Source organism: Lutra lutra, chromosome 5, assembly GCF_902655055.1.
Source record: "Lutra lutra chromosome 5, mLutLut1.2, whole genome shotgun sequence".
Lineage (NCBI taxonomy): Eukaryota > Metazoa > Chordata > Mammalia > Carnivora > Mustelidae > Lutra > Lutra lutra.
Window position 1 is genome coordinate 129,740,434 of NC_062282.1, and position 22,666 is coordinate 129,763,099.

Sequence of the window (22,666 nt, forward strand, 5' to 3'; positions counted from 1 at the left end):
AGCACAGATGATGATTAGCACTTTAACAATGAAGTATTTTTTTAAATTAAGGTATATGTACATTGTTTTTTAGACATAATGCTATTACACACTTACTAGATAGTATAATATGAACATAACTTTTATATGTACTGGGATACCAAAAAATTTACCTGACTCTCTTTATTGTAATATTCACTTTATTGCAGTGGTCTATAACCAAATGCACATTATCTCCAAGGAACCCACAATATCTTAGAGGTATGTCTATATACAATGTATACAAATATAATGAATTTCACAATGTATATTATATCGATTCTCCATGATGTACATTTAAGTATCTTTTAATTTTGTATGTCTATTATATTTCAAAAAGCCATAAAATATTTGGGACACAAATATTCATCCCATAACATTAATGTTTCTTTCTTTCTCATTCCTAATAATTTCAACTTAAATTTCTCTTTGTCACATATGACTACATTTTTCTCCCCCCATGAGTTATCTTTTGGCTTTCTTTAGCCTCTCTAATAAGTTCTTATTTTCTATTTAGTTATTTTCTACTCTAATTGCTATAATTTATTTCCTCCCATTTTTTCATCTTTTGCTTTTCTGTTTTCCTCCCCTCTTTTTCTTATTTCATGATTTGGAGTCTTGGGTCATTAATTTTTTTCAAATTTTACATTTAGGACTATAAATGTTCCTCCATGTGTTATTTTTGATGCATCTTACATTTCATATGTATTGATACTTTAATGTTCAGATCTAAATAATTATAATTTTAATTATAAATTCCTCTTAGGCTAATTCATTACAGATCACAGTTTTAAAAATTTCCAATGTATGAGGTTTTGTTTCTTCTTAATGTCCAGAAGTTTGTCCCCATATTCATATAATATTTTCTATATTTTCTGTTGTTAGTTCTTTATTATATAGTTCATATCACAAAATGTTTCATGTATATTTTAAAAGAACGCATGGTCTCTAATTGATGAGCAGGGTTCTGTATGTTCATTAAATCAAATGTATTGTGTGTCCTTTTCAGTACTGTATTTCTGTCTTTTTATCAGCCAAGTTCTTGAAAAAAAATTCAAGATCTTTCCCATATATTATACAGATCAATTATTCTCATTTCATTTTTTATTTATATATATCATCCTCAGACTTAAAAATTTTTCCTGAAAAATTTGTCACTTTCAATTGATTAATATTTTTGAGAATATATTATGTGACTTAAGAGTGCTACAGTAGTAAAATAAAATAAAAAAATAATAATACTGTTCATATCTATAGATTTTCCTCAAAGGTCTGTAAAAAACATTAATATTTATATAAGATTTTTTAAAATTAGTATAAATTTTCCATCTCTGTACTTTGAATATTTCTGAGACATTATATTTTGATAATGTTAGTAAACTTTATATTGTAATATTAGGTTTTTGTTCATCTTGAATATTTTTGGTGTTAACTGTTATGTTTAAACAGTTTATTATTATTACTGATGCATCCATACTTCTTTCCACTATCTTATTTTGTATTCTATGTGTTGGTCTTTTACTTTATTTTCTCTGTCATTTATTCATTTTTCTTGGAGTGATCATGTAATTCTTTATTTTCTATTTATATTTTAATGTTTGAATTCTATTCTAATATTATATTCTAATTTGATCCTTTTTAATGTTAACCATATTTTTCTAACATGGATACCTACAACATGGTAGGTTTTTTTAAAAATTATTTATTTATTTATTTATTTTAGAGATTTTATTTCTTACATTTGACAGAGAGAGAGAGAGACAGCAAGAGCAGGAACACAGCAGGGAGAGTGAGAGAGGGAGAAGCAGGCTTCCTGCTGAGCAGGGAGTCCAGTGCAGGGCTTGATCCCAGGACCCTGGGATCATGTCCTGAGCAGAAGGCAGACACTTAACGAATGAGTCACTCAGGTGCCCCAACATGGAAGACTTTTGATCAGCAAGCCTATTCTGCTGCCAAAACCAGTCTTTGAAACATTTTAACTTACCTTCTGTATACCTTTTATATTATTCTAATCTATTCTTTTAGCTATATCTTGTTTGTCACCCCTCCAACTAGTCACTAATGCTTATTTGGTTTTACCTACATTTTAAAGTTCTTAATCAAATTACTGTTCATTTGCAGGCATTTTTTCCCTTCCTTCTGATTTTTTTTCCTCCTTCTCTTTGTTGTTGCCTTTAGGATATCTTTTCTATTTCCCCCCCCCCGCGGTGTTCCACTACAGTTTATAGATTACACAGTTTATAGATTTATTTTAATTATCCCATTATTCATTGTGCTTTTGGATCTAAAGGCTAGTAACTTTCTCCATTTCTGGAAAATTCTCTATGGTTAATCATTTCATATACCCCTTATTTCTTAGATACATAAAAATAAATGGCAAGAACTTCTGAATTTTTAAAAAATCAGCTGAATTTTTAATTATTTATTTATTTATTTGATGAGGGATTAAGAGGTGTGAACTGTTAGTTAAAAAATAAATAAGTCATGGGGATGTGATGTACAGCATAGAGAATATATTAATTAATATTGTAATAACCTGGTATAATGGCAAAGGGTAACTAGAATATCAAGGTGATGATTTCATAATGTATAAAAGTAACAAATCCCTATGATATATACCTGAAACTAATATAATGTATGCCAATTATAATTCAACTAAAACATGTATGATAAAAAGGATATTATTAATTAAAAAAAGATTTTATTTATTTATTGAAAGCACCCAATAGCAGGAGAAACAGCCAAGGGAGAGTGAGAAGCAGACTCCCTGCTGGGTAGGGAGCCCAATGCAGGGCTCGTCCCAGGACCCTGGAATGACCTGAACTGAAGGCAGATGCTTAACTGACTGAGCCACCCAGGCTCCGCTCAGCTGAATTTTTAAAAATCAGTAGACAGTGCTCGTTGTGGCATAATATTCAATATTGGTTCTTTTATTCTGTTTTACTAAAAACATGCCTTTTTATGGCAATATTGTGTCCAATTAAACATACTTATACTCACAGGCTACCTACCTCTAGAAAGTTGCCATTTGATGCAGTTCTGGCCAAAGTAAAATAAGTAGACAGTTGGCTAGGAATTCCCAAAAGTTCATTGAAAGGGATAAAGACTTATAGTTCGTGACACTGTTTTGTACACTTAAAATTTAAGAAAAAGTGGTGTGTGTGTGTGTGTGTGTATTTATGTGTGTTTAGGTTACTAAAGGAGCCAAATTCAATACAAAGTCAATCCTAACAAGACATCTAGTCAATGCAAGATATTTTATTATGGGTTTTGGTTTTGGCATTGGTTTGTAGACAAAGTATATCATATAGGTTTGAATGGGAAGACATTAGTGGAACTCAAATATGAGAGCAGCAGATGACTATCATTCCATTGGTCAGAGATGGTGGAAAAGAAAGTGGGTATATTATTTTCAAAGCAGAAAAGATTAACATAAGTTGCTTTTGCCTAGTTTCATTTATTCCCACAGTCACTTACAATGTAAATGTGAGTTTAGTTCCAATTCTTCAAGTCAATATTAAAGTTTATTTATATTGTAGTTAAAACTTTAACTGTTCCAAAAACCATTAAGTGTATTTTAATTTTCTTAAATTACTTAACTACTAAATACCCACACTGTATACCACTCATCGTAGTTTCGGTAATCTAGTGAGTGAGTGAGTGATATTCCATCAATCTTAGGCCATAACAAGGAGATAAGTTTATATTTTACAAGTTTTCATAGTAACTTAATAATGTAAATTTAAAATGTATCTTTTGATAAGATTCAAACACATATAATTCTCTTTTCTTGAGTATCTATAATCTAGGTAAGAAAATTTCTGTTGTTAAGATCCAAGCTTCTGTCCTAAAACTGAAACCTTAAATCTTGAGGGATTTCATAGTTTGGAGTTGAGAATAGAGACAAAAAGGGCCAAGTATAATGTGAATAGTTTCCAAAACCCTGAACCATTCAGTGAACCTATAAACCTAACATTTTGCTTTCTCTTGATATCCCGGGCTGTTTTGAGACCAATTTTTGTGGTTTCATTTGGGTTTTGTGTCTAATTCTTATGCCAGTTGGTAAGAATGAAAAAATGAACTAAACCCTAGAGAAGTTTCCAAACCCACAGAGCTCAGCAAAGGGTAGGAATTTTATTTTGAGTTTCAGGTTTCCTAGGGTTTCGAATGAAAGGAAACCAAAGGCAAAATACAGTGGACATGACATTTGTGAACAAAAACCAATATAAAGTTTGCTTTAACTGATTCAGTGTGGCTGGAGTTACCTTCATCCTTTCATGAAGGAGAGTCTTATTTTCTTCTGATTTATCTGCTGTCCACAGGAAAAAAGGAAAATGCTTAATTTAGCCATTTTTAAGATCCAGCTTTTAAAACAAAGGTTCCTTTAACTTGGTCCCACGTTTACTCATCGAAATTTCCCTAAACATTATAGTTTTCTATACACAAAATCTTATTTTTCTCTCTCCTATTTTTTCTCTCTCTTCCCTTTGTTCTATTATTTAAAATTCCTAACTAACAAAAAATTTCATGAAGCATCGTTATCTATTAGTTTTCAACAGAATTAAAACATTATTTTAAAATAGAGTAGGAAAGCATTATAAAATGAACTGTCATTTAATATTTGCTTACTGCAACTAGAGAACTAAACTAAATTCATGTAATTTTGGTACATAAATTTCATACTCGTTCATTTTGTAGACAACTCTATAGTGGACTCCTTTTTCTTTAACTTCTTGGTAGTCTTGATGGATATCATGTTATTTTATTTTAATTTAATTAAAATTAAGAGACAGAAAAAATACAAAGTATAATTTTACATATATATATTATATATAATAGAAATAATACAAGGCTAATCCTCAATGCAGTGAAATTATAATGTTTAGATTAAGAAATATGATAGAAAAATTACATCCTTACTTTAATCCAAACGAGTAAGAAAGGGTTGTTGTTGAGTCTCATATAAACTACACAAAACTTGTTCTCATAAAGAAAAGAAAATGGCTTTAAGAAATTGACCTCCTGGGGCGCCTGGGTGGCTCAGTGGGTTAAAGCCTCTGCCTTCAGCTCAGGTCATGATCCCAGGGTCCTGGGATCGAGCCCCACATCAGGCTCTCTGCTCAGCGGGGAGCCTGCTTCCTCCTCTCTCTCTCTGCCTGCCTCTCTGCCTACTTGTGATCTCTGTCTGTCAAATAAATAAATAAAATCTTTAAAAAAAAAAAAAGAAATTGACCTCCTGGAGTCAAGATGGCGGAGAAGTAGCAGGCTGAGACTACTTCAGGTAGCGGGAGATCAGCTAGATAGCTTATCTAAAGATTACAAACACCTACAAATCCAACGGGAGATCGAAGAGAAGAAGAACAGCAACTCTAGAAACAGAAAATCAACCACTTTCTGCAAGGTAGGACTGGCGGAGAAGTGAATCCAAAGCGACGGGAAGATAGACCGCGGGGGGAGGGGCCGGCTCCCGGCGAGCGGCGGAGCAACAGAGCACAAAATCGGGACTTTTAAAAGTCTGTTCCGCTGAGGGACATCGCTCCAGAGGCTTAACCGGGGTGAAGCCCACGCGGGGTCAGCGTGGCCTCAGGTCCCGCAGGGTCACAGAAGGATCGGGGGTGTCTGAGTGTCGCAGAGCTCACAGGTATTAGAACGGGGAAGCCGGCTACAGAGACAGAGCCGAAGAGTGACTCTCAGCTCGGGGTTACCTTGAACCGGTCGCAGGCTCGGTCAGCTCGAGCGCGGCCGGAGGCAAGGGTGGCGGGAGTCATTGGGCACTGTTCTCTGGGAGCGCGCTGAGGAGTGGGGCCCCGGGCTCTCGGCTACTCCAGGCCGGAGACTGGGAGGCCGCCATCTTCACTCCCGTCCTCCGGAACTCTACGGAAAGCGCTCAGGGAACAAAAGCTCCAGAAAGCAAACCCGAGCGGATGACTCAGCGCGGCCCCGGGTAAGGGCGGTGCAACTCCGCCTGGGGCAAAGACGCTTGAGAATCACTACAACAGGCCCCTCCCCCAGAAGATCAACAAGAAACCCAGCCAGGACCAAGTTCACCTACCAAGGAGTATAGTTTCAATACCAAGGAGAGCGGCAGAATTCTAGAGGAGGAGAAAGCAAAGCACGGAACTCATGGCTTTCTCCCCATGATTCTTTAGCCTTGCAGTTAAATTAATTTTTTTTCTTTTCTTTTTCAATTTTTTTTTTCTTCTTCTGCTAAATTTTTTTAACTTTTACCCTTTTCTTTTTAACATTTTTAACTAGTTTATCTAATATATATATATATATTTTCCTTTTTATACTTTTTCTTTATTGGTTTTCTTTTTTTAATTTTTTTTCTTTCTTTCTGAACCTCTTTTTATCCCCTTTCTTCCCCCCCACGATTTGGGATCCCTTCTGATTTGGCTAAAGCATATTTTCCTGGGGTTCTTGCCACCCTTTTAGTATTTTACTTGCTCCTTCATATACTCTTATCTGGACAAAATGACAAGGCAGAAAAATTCACCACAAAAAAAAAGAACAAGGGGCGCCTGGGTGGCTCAGTGGGTTAAGCTGCTGCCTTCGGCTCAGGTCATGATCTCAGGGTCCTGGGATCGAGTCCCGCATCGGGCTCTCTGCTCAGCGGGGGGTCTGCTTCCCTCTCTCTCTCTCTCTCTCTCTGCCTGCCTCTCTGTCTACTTGTGATCTCTCTCTGTCAAATAAACAAATAAAATCTTTAAAAAAAAAAAAAAAAGAACAAGAGGCAGTGCCAAAGGCTAGGGATCTAATCAATACAGACATTGGTAATATGTCAGATCCAGAGTTCAGAATGACGATTCTCAAGGTTCTAGCCGGGCTCAAAAAAGGCATGCAAGATATTAGAGAAACCCTCTCGGGAGACATAAAAGCCCTTTCTGGAGAAATAAAAGAACTAAAATCTAACCAAGTTGAAATCAAAAAAGCTATTAATGAGGTGCAAACAAAAATGGAGGCTCTGACGGCTAGGATAAATGAGGCAGAAGAAAGAATTAGCGATATAGAGGACCAAATGACAGAGAATAAAGAAGCTGAGCAAAACAGGGACAAACAGCTACTGGATCACGAGGGGAGAATTCGAGAGATAAGTGACACCATAAGACGAAACAACATTAGAATAATTGGGATTCCAGAAGAAGGGGAAAAAGAGAGGGGAGCAGAAGGTATATTGGAGAGAATTATTGGAGAGAATTTCCCCAATATGGCAAAGGGAACAAGCATCAAAATCCAGGAGGTTCAGAGAACCCCCCTCAAAATCAATAAGAATAGGTCCACACCCCATCACCTAATAGTAAAATTTACAAGTCTTAGTGACAAAGAGAAGATCCTGAAAGCAGCCCGGGAAAAGAAGTCTGTAACGTACAATGGTAAAAATATTAGATTGGCAGCAGACTTATCCACAGAGACCTGGCAGGCCAGAAAGAGCTGGCATGATATATTCAGAGTACTAAATGAGAAAAACATGCAGCCAAGAATACTATATCCAGCTAGGCTATCATTGAAAATAGAAGGAGAGATTAAAAGCTTCCAGGACAAACAAAAACTGAAAGAATTTGCAAACACCAAACCAGCTCTACAGGAAATATTGAAAGGGGTCCTCTAAGCAAAGAGAGACCCTAAAAGAAGTAGATCAGAAAGAAACAGAGACAATATACAATAACAGTCACCTTACAGGCAATACAATGGCACTAAATTCATATCTCTCAATACTTACCCTGAATGTTAATGGGCTAAATGCCCCAATCAAAAGATACAGGGTATCAGAATGGATAAAAAAACAAAACCCATCTATATGTTGCCTACAAGAAACTCATCTTAAACCCGAAGACACCTCCAGATTTAAAGTGAGGGGGTGGAAAAGAATTTACCATGCTAATGGACATCAGAAGAAAGCAGGAGTGGCAATCCTTATATCAGATCAATTAGATTTTAAGCCAAAGACTACAATAAGAGATGAGGAAGAACACTATATATCATACTCAAAGGAACTATCCAACAAGAGGATCTAATAATTTTAAATATCTATGCCCCTAACGTGGGACCAGCCAACTATATAAAGCAGTTAATAACAAAATCAAAGAAACATATCGACAACAATACAATAATAGTAGGGGACTGTAACACTCCCCTCACTGAAATGGACAGATCATCCAAGCAAAAGATCAACAAGGAAATAAAGGCCTTAAATGACACAGTGGACCAGATGGACATCACAGATATATTCAGAACTTTTCATCCCAAAGCAACAGAATACACATTCTTCTCTAGTGCACATGGAACATTCTCCAGCATAGATCACATTCTTGGTCCTAAATCAGGTCTCAACCATTATCAAAAGATTGGAATCATTCCCTGCATATTTTCAGACCACAATGCTCTGAAGCTAGAACTCAATCCCAAGAGGAAATTTGGAAACAACCCAAATACATGGAGACTAAACAGCATCCTTCTAAAGAATGAATGGGTCAACCAGGAAATTAAAGAAGAATTGAAAAAATTCATGGAAACAAATGATAATGAAAACACAACGGTTCAAAATCTGTGGACACAACAAAGGCAGTCCTGAGAGGAAAATATATAGCGGTACAAGCCTTTCTCAAGAAACAAGAAAGGTCTCAGGTACACAACCTAACCTTACACCTAAAGGAGCTGGAGAAAGAACAAGAAAGAAACCCTAAACCCAGCAGGAGAAGAGAAATCATAAAGATCAGAGCAGAAATCAATGAAATAGAAACCAAAAAAACAATAGAACAAATCAACGAAACTAGGAGCTGGTTCCTTGAAAGAATTAATAAGATTGATAAACCCCTGGCCAGACTTATCAAAAAGAAAAGAGAGAGGACCCAAATAAATAAAATCATGAATGAAAGAGGAGAGATCCCAACAAACACCAAAGAAATACAGACAATTATAAGAACATACTATGAGCAACTCTACGCCAACAAATTTAACAATCTGGAAGAAATGGATGCATTCCTAGAGACATATAAACTACCACAACTGAACCAGGAAGAAATAGAAAGCCTCAACAGACCCATAAGCAATAAGGAGATTGAAACAGTCATCAAAAATCTCCAAACAAACAAAAGCCCAGGACCAGATGGCTTCCCGGGGGGAATTCTACCAAACATTTAAAGAAGAACTAATTCCTATTCTCCTGAAACTGTTCCAAAAAATAGAAATGGAAGGAAAACTTCCAAACTCATTTTATGAGGCCAGCATCACCTTGATCCCAAAACCAGACAAGGATCCCATCAAAAAAGAGAACTACAGACCAATATCCTTGATGAACACAGATGCAAAAATTCTCGCCAAAATACTAGCCAATAGGGTCCAACAGTACATTAAAAGGATTATTCACCACGACCAAGTGGGATTTATTCCAGGGCTGCAAGGCTGGTTCAACATCCGCAAATCAATCAATGTGATACAACACATTAATAAAAGAAAGAACAAGAACCATATGATACTCTCCATAGATGCTGAAAAAGCATTTGACAAAGTACAGCATCCCTTCCTGATCAAAACTCTTCAAAGTGTAGGGATAGACGGCACATACCTCAATATTATCAAAGCCATCTATGAAAAACCCACCGCAAATATCATTCTCAATGGAGAAAAACTGAAAGCTTTTCCGCTAAGGTCAGGAACACGGCAGGGATGTCCGTTATCACCAATGCTATTCAACATAGTACTAGAAGTCCTAGCCTCAGCAATCAGACAACAAAAGGAAATTAAAGGCATCCAAATCGGCAAAGAAGAAGTCAAACTATCACTCTTCCCAGATGATATGATACTCTATGTGGAAAACCCAAAAGACTCCACTCCAAAACTGCTAGAACTTGTACAGGAATTCAGTAACGTGTCAGGATATAAAATCAATGCACAGAAATCAGTTGCATTTCTCTACACCAACAACAAGACAGAAGAAAGAGAAATTAAGGAGTCCATCCCATTTACAATTGCACCCAAAACTATAAGATACCTAGGAATAAACCTAACCAAAGAGACTAAGAATCTATACTCAGAAAACTATAAAGTACTCATGAAAGAAATTGAGGAAGACACAAAGAAATGGAAAAATGTTCCATGCTCCTGGATTGGAAGAATAAATATTGTGGAAAATGTCTATGCTACCTAAAGCAATCTACACATTTAATGCAATTCCTATCAAAGTACCATCCATTTTTTTCAAAGAAATGGAACAAAGAATCCTAAAATTTATATGGAAACAGAAAAGACCTCGAATAGCCAAAGGAATATTGAAAAAGAAAGCCAAAGTTGGTGGCATCACAATTCCGGACTTCAAGCTCTATTACAATGTCATCATCAAGACAGCATGGTACTAGCACAAAAACAGACACATAGATCAATGGAACAGAATAGAGAGCCCAGAAATAGACCCTCAACTCTATGGTCAACTCATCTTCGACAAAGCAGGAAAGAATGTCCAATGGAAAAAAGACAGCCTCTTCAATAAATGGTGTTGGGAAAATTGGACAGCCACATGCAGAAAAATGAAATTGGATCATTTCCTTACACCACACACGAAAATAGACTCAAAGTGGATGAAGGATCTCAATGTGAGAAAGGAATCCATCAAAATCCTCGAGGAGAACACGGGCAACAACCTCTTGGACCTCAGCCGCAGCAACATCTTCCTAGGAACATCACCAAAGGCAAGGGAAGCAAGGGCAAAAATGAACTATTGGGATTTTATCAAGATCAAAAGCTTTTGCACAGCAAAGGAAACAGTTAACAAAACCAAAAGACAACTGACAGAATGGGAGAAGATATTTGCAAATGACATATCAGATAAAGGGCTAGTGTCCAAAATCTATAAAGAACTTAGCAAACTCAACACCCAAAGAACAAATAATCCAATCAAGAAATGGGCAGAAGACATGAACAGACATTTCTGCAAAGAAGACATCCAGATGGCCAAGAGACACATGAAAAAGTGCTCCACATCACTCGGCATCAGGGAAATACAAATCAAAACCACCATGAGATATCACCTCACACCAGTCAGAATGGCTAAAATGAACCAGTCAGGAAATGACAGATGCTGGCGAGGATGCGGAGAAAGGGGAACCCTCCTACACTGTTGGTGGGAATGCAAGCTGGTGCAACCACTCTGGAAAACAGCATGGAGGTTCCTCAAAATGTTGAAAATAGAACTACCCTATGACCCAGCAATTGCACTGCTGGGTATTTACCCTAAAGATACAAACGTAGTGATCCGAAGGGGCACGTGCACCCGAATGTTTATAGCAGCAATGTCTACAATAGCCAAACTATGGAAAGAACCTAGATGTCCATCAACAGACGAATGGATAAAGAAGATGTGGTATATATACACAATGGAATACTATGCAGCCATCAAAAGAAATGAAATCTTGCCATTTGCGACAACGTGGATGGAACTAGAGGGTATCATGCTTAGCGAAATAAGTCAATCCTTGGGTGGCTTGGAGAAAGACAACTATCATATGATCTCCCTGATATGAGGGAGAGGAGATGCAACATGGGGGGTTAAGGGGGTAGGAGAAGAGTAAATGTAACAAGATGGAATTGGGAGGGAGGCAAACCATAAGTGACTCTTAATCTCACAAAACAAACTGAGGTTTGATGGGGGGAAGGGGGTTGGGAGGGGGGTGGGATTATGGACACTGGGGAGGGTATGTGCTATGGTGAGTGTTGTGAAGTATGTAAACCTGGTGATTCACAGACCTGTACCCCTGGGGATAAAAATATATGTTTTTAAAAAATAAAATTAATTAAAAAAAAAAGAAATTGACCTCCTGTAAACTACCAGCTTCTATTTAAATCAGAAAATTATTAAATAAAATGTTCCAGATTATTTTATTTTCTATAAGAATCTAAGAGAAGTAAGAGAATTGGGTGCAATAATATGTTGTCTCTGGCAACTGACACTCTCTTCCTGTCATATTTTAAAACTTTATCATTTGTTTTGTACTCCGTGTATACTCTTTTCTTCTATAGCTATTAGCACAGCTGATCACTTAGACATCAACGTAATATTAAAATGTTTGTCTTCAATAAAATATTTTCGGATTAGTTTGGCACATAGTAGGTACTTAGTAAGAATCGTTTGAGTATAGATGCCTCCACTTAGATGTTAGTAGTTTATATTAAGCCCTAGCAAATTAGATTTATCTCCTCCACAAAAAAATAAGCATTCGTTCTATGGCAAAAATTTTCTGTCAAGAAAGTCTTTTTCCACATCGTCGCAAATCATGCTAAGCGAAATAAGTCAATCGGAGAAAGACAACTATCGTATGATCTCCCTGATATGAGGGAGAGGAGATGCAACATGGGGGGGTTAAGGGGGTAAGAGAAGAATAAATGAAACAAGATGGTATTGGGAGGGAGACAAACCGTAAGTGACTCTTAATCTCACAAAACAAACTGAGGGTTGCTGGGGGGAGGGGGGTTGGAAGAAGTGGGGTGGGGTTATCGACATTGGGGAGGGTATGTGCTATGGTGAGTGCTGTGAAGTGCGTAAACCTGGCGATTCACAGACCTGTACCCCTGGGGATAAAAATATATTATATGTTTATAAAAAATTAAAAAAAAAAGTCTTTTTATATAGGCTCTTTGTAGCCACAAAACAAAGAATTTTTATTTTCGGTAGGACTTTGGAATATTTATCATTTGTTGTCACCATTGATTCACAGATATAAGAAATAATAGCTATGAATATCTAAGTGAAAGCTTTGTTTGTTGCACTGGCTTTCAGAGTCAACATTTTCTTCAGCAAAGGTTATAATTGTAAGCCAATACCACACTTTGTTTTTCCCTCTAGCTGTTAGCAGCAAGTTTAACTTGTCTTTGAGTTCTGTCAAATCAAAAGCACAAACATTGTTTGCTTTTTTTAATTTTTTTTTTTTAATTTAAAGGTCAGCTTGGCTGTTTAAGCTGAGATAATGTCAAGTGACATTTTTAAACTTTGCAAAATACACAGGTATTTTACACACAATACATAAGTTCTAAATACTGACAATGAAATACTGAAATCAAGTAACATATTTCAAAGAAACTCCAATATATGTATATCTTCTATATTAGACTACAATCCATTCCCTTTCAAAATTTTCTAAAGAAGACTGAATTGAGCCTAATTTCTAAATTAGCACAACTAGCATATTTGTTAATTAAATCCTGTTTGTATTTTAAATAATTAAGCTTCTATATCAGCCTTAACTACTAATTATGTAAAAACACTGAAAAGATTTCTATGTCCATTTAAAAATACTTGTGAAGGTCAAGCAAACCTTGCACATTTAAACATATTATTATTATTATTATATAAAAGCCATTAAAAAGTTTATAAAAAGCACCATGATTATTTTACTGAAGGGAAATTTATATTTGAAAATAGGAATGTATGAGATTGCCTCAATTAATTAATGTCCACTTTCTAGTCATCAATAGAGCTGAAGGATAGAGATAAATTGTCAAATTCACTAGTATTTTCAAAGGAACATGGGAGTTTTTTGTCCAATTCCTGGCCACAACTTTAAAGTATAGGACTGTACATTTTGGTACATGCATACATGACTAATTTAAAAAGTTCTGGGTGCTACTGAGCAAATTAGCTTGTATGCCACGGTAGCTGATTCCTAAGTACCTGTCTAACCTTACCTTTCCTACATTCCCAGCTTTGAATTCTCTAGTTCCATTTTCTACAAAAAAGTGGCACCTGATCTTTTGACACTCTTTTTAAAAAGTTGTCTGCTTGGCCTGGACTACTTCTTTTTTTTTTTTTTTTTAATTTTTATCTGTTCATTTTGATATAATTATAGACTTACAGAAAAGTTCAAGTACCAAAAAAGAAGTTATTCTATATACATTTTATCACCCAGATACCCCAAATTTTTCATATATCTGTTTATATATAATACATGTATTATATATGTACATATAATATACATATAAGTATATATACATATATACTTATACATAATACAAACATACATATATGTATATATACATATATGTATACATATGCATACATATAATATACATATAAGTATACATACTTATAATATGCATATACATATATATACATACATGTGTATACAATGGTAGTTGATATTTTATAATTTATATTCTCTACATATGATATATGTGCATATCTTCCCCCACAATCATTGGATAATAATTTTCAGACATGATATCCATTGATCTGAAATACTTAAACTTCCTTTTCTAAGGATCAAGGACATCCTATTATATAACTATAGTAGAATTATAAAAAGTCAGGTAATTGATTTGATTCTCCAACTGGCTAATAATATTCAGATTTAATCAATTTCCCAGTAATGTTCCTTATTAAAAAAAAGAATTCTAGGGGTGCCAGGATGGTGCACTTAGTTGAGCATCCCACTCTTGGTTTCGGATCAGGTCTGATCTCAGGGTGGTGAGATCGAGCCCCACACAGGACTCTATGCTCAGCATGGAGTCTGCTTGATTTTCTCTCTCCAACTCCCCTCCCCTCCCACTGTGTGCTCTCTCTAAAATAAATAAATCTTTTAAAAATAAAATAAAATGAATTCTAGGTTGTGTATTGCTTCCAGTTGACTCTTTAGACTCCCTGATTCTGAAATAAATTTGCAGTCCTTGAATTTCAGTATATTTATATTTTTGAAGGATACAGGACAGTTATTTTGTAAAATCTCCCTCACTTTGGGGTCACTGTTGTTTTCTTATGATTAGATTCAGATTATGCAGTTTGGACCAGGATATCACAGGAATGAAGTTGTAGTCTTCTCAGCAATAATATCAGGTGGCCTGTGAGGCCAGTTTTCCCCATTATTGGTAATACTAAGTTGGCTCTCTTGGTAAGGGTGGTTTTCTGCAACATTTCTTCATTATACATTTATTTTTCCCTTTGTATCTAATAAATACATGTGTGGAACTACTTTAAGACCATATAAATTACTCTCAATTCTCAAATTTTCACTTACTCATATTATCATTTATTAATAATCCCTGTTTGAACCTATTATAACAATTGTTGCCATTATAATTTGATCATTATTTCCACATTTATTATCTGGCTTTATACTAGAGAGAGGAGCTTCTTATTTTCCCTGTTTGTTTGCTTATTGGTTTATTTGTAATTCATTTATGAATTTTTGATATATTAATTTAGATTCATGTTTGGGCTAGTTTTTTTCTTTAATCTTTAGGTAAGTTACAATATTTATTTGAAATATGACTTAATTGTTTTTGTTGGAATTCCATTTTAATTTTTCCTTATACCTTAAAAAAAGGAAACATTACCAGAAAGCATACTCAGAGAAGTGTTATTTCACCCCACTAACAAATTTATAAAACATTTCTTTTTCTTTTCAGCTTTACTGAGGTATATATCCAGCATACAAAACACTGTATATAATTAATGTACACAATTTGGTGAATTTGGACATTTTTACCATTACCATAATAAATATGACTGTCACCTCCAAAAATTTCCTTGGGTCTCTTTTTGTGTATTTGGGTGTGCTAAGATCTGAAATCATAAAACTCCTAGAGGCGAACATAAGGGAAAACTTCCTGATCTTGGTCTTGGAAATAATTTCTTGGCTATAACACCAAAGGCACGGGCAACAAAAGCAAAAATAGACAAGTGGTACTCCATCAAACTAACAAACTTTTGCACAGCAATAAACAGAGTGAAAGGCAACATATGAAATGAGAAAATATTTGCAAAGCATTTATCCTTAAGGGTTAAACTTCCAAAATATATAAGGAACCCCTACAACTTAACAGTAGAATCAAAGAAAGAAAGAAATGGCGGGGGGGGGGGGGGGCGGGGCGTGCCTGGGTGACATAGTTAAGCGACCACTCTTGATTTTGGCTCAGGTAATGATCTCAAGGTCCTGCCACATTGGCTCATTGCTGGGCTGTGGAGCCTGCTTAGGGTTTTCTCTCTCCCTCTCCCTCTGCTCCTTCCCACTGCTGGCACACTCTCTCTCAAAAAGAAAAATAGGGAGGAAGGAAGGGAGGGAGGGAGGAAGAAAAGGAAGAAGGGAGGGAGGGAGGGAGGAAAAGGGAAAGGAAGAAAAGAAGGAAGGCATCTCATCTTTAAAATGGACAAAGGACTTGAATACACATTTCCAAAGAAGACATACAAATGGGCATCAGGTATATGAAAAGATAGTCATTACCACTAATCATCAGGGAAAAGCAAATCACCTCACACCTGTTAACCTGTTAAAATGGCTATTAAGAAATAAAAATAAAAAATAACATGCTAGTGAAATCTCACAATCGTGGGAAAACTGAGTGCCTCCCCGATTTCTCTATCCTTTCCATGCCATTACAATCATCCTTTGATATTAACTGATCTCAGTAATAACTAGTATATGCGTCCCATGGGTTTTTTCATTAGTACTACATTTGGGTATTTTTAAAATTTTTACATTCCTTCTTAATCACAAAGTAAAATAATATAGACACTTTTTGTGGTTTGCTTTCCATACCTTAAAATATATTTTGGGAAATCACTCCAACTCTGAACATAAAATTATCTTTTTTTTTTTAAGTTATGTAGCTCTCCTTTATGGGAATGTGTTATCATCTATTCAAGCATCCTCGCATGTATGGACATATTATTTCCAATATTTTCCAGTTACAAATAATTCTTCATTTGAAGTAATATAGTATTTTTATTTTTTTTCATATATTGTGATAAGCATATCGGCAGGTTAGATTCCTAGAAGTGAGAAGACTGGATCAAAAGTTAAATATGCATGTAATTCTGCATGTTTTTCATAAGCAGAATACCAATTTGCATTCCAACCTGTGAAGTCTGAAACTATCTAATCACATGGGCTCACTAATAGATTCTGTTTAACTTTTTTAATTTTGCCAATCTGATAGATAAAAATAGTATCTCAGTGTAGTTTTATTTTGCAGTTCTCTGTTCTGAATGAGGTTCAATATTATTTCCTAAATAATGTGAAGCATAAAAATGAACAATCTTCAATTTGCACTCATAAACATAACGTTGAACCTCAAAAATATATTTTTGAATGTGAGAAATTGGGTATAAAATAGTATATTCTGTACTACCTCATTTATATAAATTAAAAATGTGTGAAAACTAATCCACACTATTACAAGCCAGGATAACAGTTAACCTTGTCAGACTGTAGTGACTATAATAAGTAGGGATGAAGTGCTTGTTTCATAAACATGTTTAGATTGTGCAATTTCCTTGAACTGTACTATTATGGTATGCACTTTTTTGTATGTATGTTACATTTCAGTTGTTATAAAACAGTGAGTTTAGATTGACAGGACTACTAGATACGAAAGAAAAGACATCTTTTCTTATTATTAGAATATAGGCTGACGTATGACAGTTGACTACATTCTAACTTGTTTCTGTTTCACAATATCACAGAAGAAAATTGCTTTATTTACAGATTTAAACCATAATGATATCGAGTTGTTGAATCACTGTCTTGTATTTCTGCAAGTAATGTAACCTTGTGTGTTGACTATACTAAAATAAATAAATAAGTAAATAATTAACTAAATAAATAAATAAAATGCTTCAATTTCATTAAAAAATTTCTAGTCTGAATCCTGAATAAAAAATACTGTGTTGAGTATGTTTAAATCTTACAGTCCTTCCTGATATCAGAATATTGTGGTTACCCAACACTACTGTCATTAGCCAAGAGGAATGCCATTGACAATCTGAAAATGGATCACTTAGGTGGGCACCTTAACTCAGAGGAGTTGAAAACATTAGAGAGCTTTTTTGTGGTTTGCAATTGTTTGCTACTACTGTTTCATTTCAAATTCCACTATTGGATAAGAAAAAGAATTAGAAGTAGATTCCCTTCTCTCCACAACTCACAGTAACATCTATTTGCATGTGTTTGTGTGTACATGTGTGTGTTTAGTATTCTCAGTCCTCTATGAAAACAGACAAAGCTTCTAATTGATGGGGGAAACTGGTGTACATGCAAGAGTGTGTCATCATACTCAAAACAATAAACAACATGTCCCAAATGTCTGTCATCTGAGTGCCATCTTCAGGACTTCTGCCATAGAAAAAAAACTTTGTCATTAAAATGGAAAATATTAGTTGCCATACTAGGAGGTGATATAAAATACATATGATAAAAAGTACAACATTTAGCTCTCTAAACCAGAGACTAGGTCTTCTTCTGATAAAAAATTAAATTACTGGAGAGTTATGAAATATATAGATTTAAGTTGAGGCTCTTTCTTGGAAAAGGCTTAAAGGTAATTAAAAGTAAAATAAAGTGATCAAAATTTATTTCACTTTTATTGAATAGTCTAAAATCTTCTCTTCTTCCTTCACTGTTGTGGGTCTCACATTTTGTAGGAGCTGTTCTAGTATGACCCCAGGATCCATGTGTCTGGAAGTTTTGCTTAGCAGCAATGACTTCCAAACTGCTATTTCATGGTGTTCTTCAATTTTTATTTGCCTCTGGATATCTGGGATTTTTTTTTTTTTTGTCTTGTTTTGTTTTGGTTTTTTGGCATATTGTGGATACACTGCTTAGTCTTTTGCTCAGCTTCTCTTAGTCCCTGGCTCTTCTAGTTTAGCTCTCTTTTCTGCTTCTGTACCTAGTAGCAGCTGCCCCAAGTCCTTTAACTGAAGTTTTGGCTTGATAGCTGACAGCTACTTTCTGGAACTGAATTTCCAAAAGGCACAAGGGAACAAAAGATAGTCTTCTCGAATGCATGCATAAGGCTCATTATGATGTGGTCTTGTTTTGACAGAGACATTGGCCTTGAATATTTACAGGCTTTACTTTTGCTTCCATCTTCCTAGTTCATTGGCCTCAGGAGCAAGGAGAAATTTATACAAAAAGAAGATTAAAGACGGGTCATGTATAATTCTTAGAATCAAACCAAAGTAACAGTAGGTAGCTATCATTTCATACTTTGCTTTGGCTTTCACTATGGAGGAGATCAGAATGTGCTCCTTTGGTGTGTAGCCTTGAGTCCAGCAGAGCAGGGTCAACAGCAATAAGCAGTGAATGCTCTTGGCAGCTTGCCTGTCAGCATTACCAAGAGGAATTTAGTCAAAGCAAATGACTACTTAAGGGGAAAAGAAGAAAACAGAATTCTCATTCCCAATCTCACACTTCTCAGAGAGTGAAGCAAAAGAAAGAAAATGCTGGAAGATCAAGTAACAAGTATTGCAGTCTGAATAGAGCCTACACTTTCCAAAGCTTGGTCAATTCAAGAATATGCTCAAAAAGGATATAAACATGCACAATCCTTTTATGGATAAATGATAAATTTTAGAAATGGCAAAGGTATGGAAAATGCCTTTTCCCATATAAAATTTCCCTTCTCTGTGATTTATTAAACTCTGTCCTCCAACTGTAACTGGAGACCTTTTCATAATATATCCAAAACCACTTAAATGCAAAGCAAGATGGAGTCCATTGAAAAAAAAATACGGTGTTACTCTGTATGAAAAACATACAATATGACTATTTAGAAAAGAAAAATACTCAAAATTACAGCATGTAATTAATACAGTGTATCCCCAAGGCAACAGTTGCATACAGCTTATAAGAGCCAAAGTGGAGCAGGGATTTCTTATACCTATATATTCCTGGCCATTCAGAAGCTAGAGTTGTTAGTGGACTCTGCCATGTGTCAGCTCTAGGCAATGCTATACGTTTCAAAGGCAAACTATTTATGTTTACAGAATATTAAAGTTATTTCTTCTTTTTCCAGTATTTATTTTATTTATTAAATAATATTTAACAAAGGCATCATTAAAAAATAATAGAAAAAAGAAAATGAGTCAAGTAAAACAAAATTTAAATATTCCCACAGTGTCCCACTACACAGAGGTTTATCAGACTTTCCATTTCCCTGTTTTGCCATCTATCTATCCATCCACATTCTAATGACTCTTTCACAAAATTAATATATTAGGCCATATAATATTTGAGATATTACTTTTTTGGACCCTAAGACATAGCATGTTCTACGATTTAGGACATAATGGGTATTTTTTTAAATACCCATTATATATTACTATAGAGCTATCTTTTGCTTTCGAAGTCCAAAACCATTGAGAAGAATGATGATGAAAGAAGAGGAGGTGCTTCACTGGCTAAACATTTCTGGAAATGAGAGAGATAGACATGAGTCATATAAACCAACAGGGCCTGTGCTAACTCTCTGGTGGTATCCTGAGAGGAGTCAAGATATTCTTTGAGGGCAAGGATACTTAACACACTTGAGGCCAGCCAGATCCTGCACCCTGGGGCTACAGCCCAAGATTCTCACTTAACACACGAGACAAAATAACAGACTGGAAAGGGCCATAGAAGCCAGAACATAGGTAGCCATATATAAACACTGCCATGAGCAGAGGTACCTCCCTAAAACTCTGGTAGAGTTCCTGGAAGCAAAACAGCATAGGTAGACACCGAGACAGAATTTTTCACAAATCCCCATGAAAGAAGAGTTTGGCATCAAAATTAAGTGACTTATAGAAAATTAAGAACAGCTATACAATATTCCTTGTATATCTATTGTGTACTAGAATTTTTACTCCATATGGTGCATTTCTCTATTTACTTCGTCAGTTTTTTTTTAATACCCATTATGTATATGTAAAACATTTTGCTAAGCATAAGGTAAAAAGAGAAAATCATGGACAATAGTACTACTGTGAAGATATTTTCAGTTAAATAAATAAAAATATAGATGACTTTAACGGTCAAATTATAATTTATTTCATATTTATACAATACTTTATTTAATTAACCCCATATTGGCTTAACATCTAGGCAACTTCTAACTTTCTCTTAGAATAAAAACAAATAAACAAAACAAATTCTTCAATTTAATGAACTAATTGTACAAGTTTCCTGTTAACATAAAGGATGCACATTTATTTGACACAGAGGAGACTATGCTTCTTATTTCCCTAGGAAATCTCATTATCAGTGCTTCCTTCTTCCCCCATCTCTGAATTATTTCATATCTTTCTTATTTTAAAACAAAACAAATGGAAAAAAAAATAACAACAACCAAAACTACTTCCTTAACCCCACATCCCTTTTCGAATACAAGACTAACTTAATTTCTGTTTTAGTACTGTTTCAATCTTCAGTGCCTCCCACTTTCATACATCTACTCATTCTTCAACTCACTCCAACATGGCTCTCCTTTACATTGTCAGAACAGTGTCATTGCTTTTAACTCACTAAATGTAGTCAATCCTTGCCTTCATCTTCTTAGTTATAAAATCTTAGTACAAATATTGATTACTTTATGCTCTTTGAGACTCCTTCTATCGCCAATAGCTTCTCTATCACCAGTGTTTCCTGGTTTTCTCTCTAGTGATAGAACTGTTATTCTCAGTTTCTGCTGCAGAACTTCCACTACTGTTTAAGCCAGAGTTTTCAAAGAACTCAAAGTTCCTAGGCCTCCTTTTCTTCTTCTTTTTTTCCCCCTTACCCTACATATTTTCAGGAAAACTTATTCATGATTATAATTTTAATAATTATCAAATACATGTAAACATATATTCATATGTTCATCTCCTAACTCTCCTTGGAACTCTAGTCCTGAGTATTCAAGTGAATTACTGATGTTATTACTTAGAATTCTTAGAACCAACTCCTTTTTAACAGCTACAAATCATCAAATTCTTGGTATTTTCTCCCCCACAATCTATCAAAACTCTACCCCCAGCCATGATTTGTTCATTTTTCTGATTGGGTCTACTGTCCTTTCAGTCATTCAGCAAGCCTTGGAGTCACTCCTAAAGAATCCTTCTCCTTCCTTCCCCATATCCAACCCACAACAAATCCTAAAGATTTTGCATCTTATGTAATTCTTGAGTTCATTTATTTCTCTCCAGCTATCCTACACTACCTTAATATAAGCCAGTCACCTCTACTACAAAGGATAGTTTTTGCCCACCAACTGTTTTTCTTTTTATTATTATTATTTTTTTAAATATTTTATTTATTTATTTGACAGAGAGAGAGAAAGAGACAGCAAGAGAGGGAACACAGGCAGGGGGAGTGGGAGAGGGAGAAGCAGGCTTCCTGCTGAGGCCTGGGATCAGGGCCCAAGCCAAAGGCAGATGCTTAACAGACTGAACCACCCAAGCACACCCCTACCAACCGTTTTTCTAAAATCTCTTCTTGACTCTTTAATCTGTTCTTTATAATGCAACTGGAGAGACATTTTCAAGAGAAAAATGAAAAATTCTGTTACTCCCTACTAAGTCTGCTTAATGCATTTCCATTGTTTTTAGATAAAATAACAGTATTTGTAAGATGGCTTGCCGGGGTTCCATCCTATTCTATTTACCGTTCCAGCATCATCCTTCTCCCCACACCTACTATCTCCATATGGATTGTATTTCAATTTCTTGACTAGAATATGGCTTGCCAATCCCGTGCCTTGAATTACTGTTCCTTCTCCAAAACTATCTTTGGGTAATTCACTTATATTTTGTTCTTTAAGTCTTAGCTTAAATTATTTTTTCAGGAGAAATAATCATGAAGAGAAGTAGAGAAGTGTCTGATAACGTCATGTTCTTAAACTTCACAGAATTTCCGTTTATATATGCATCTAT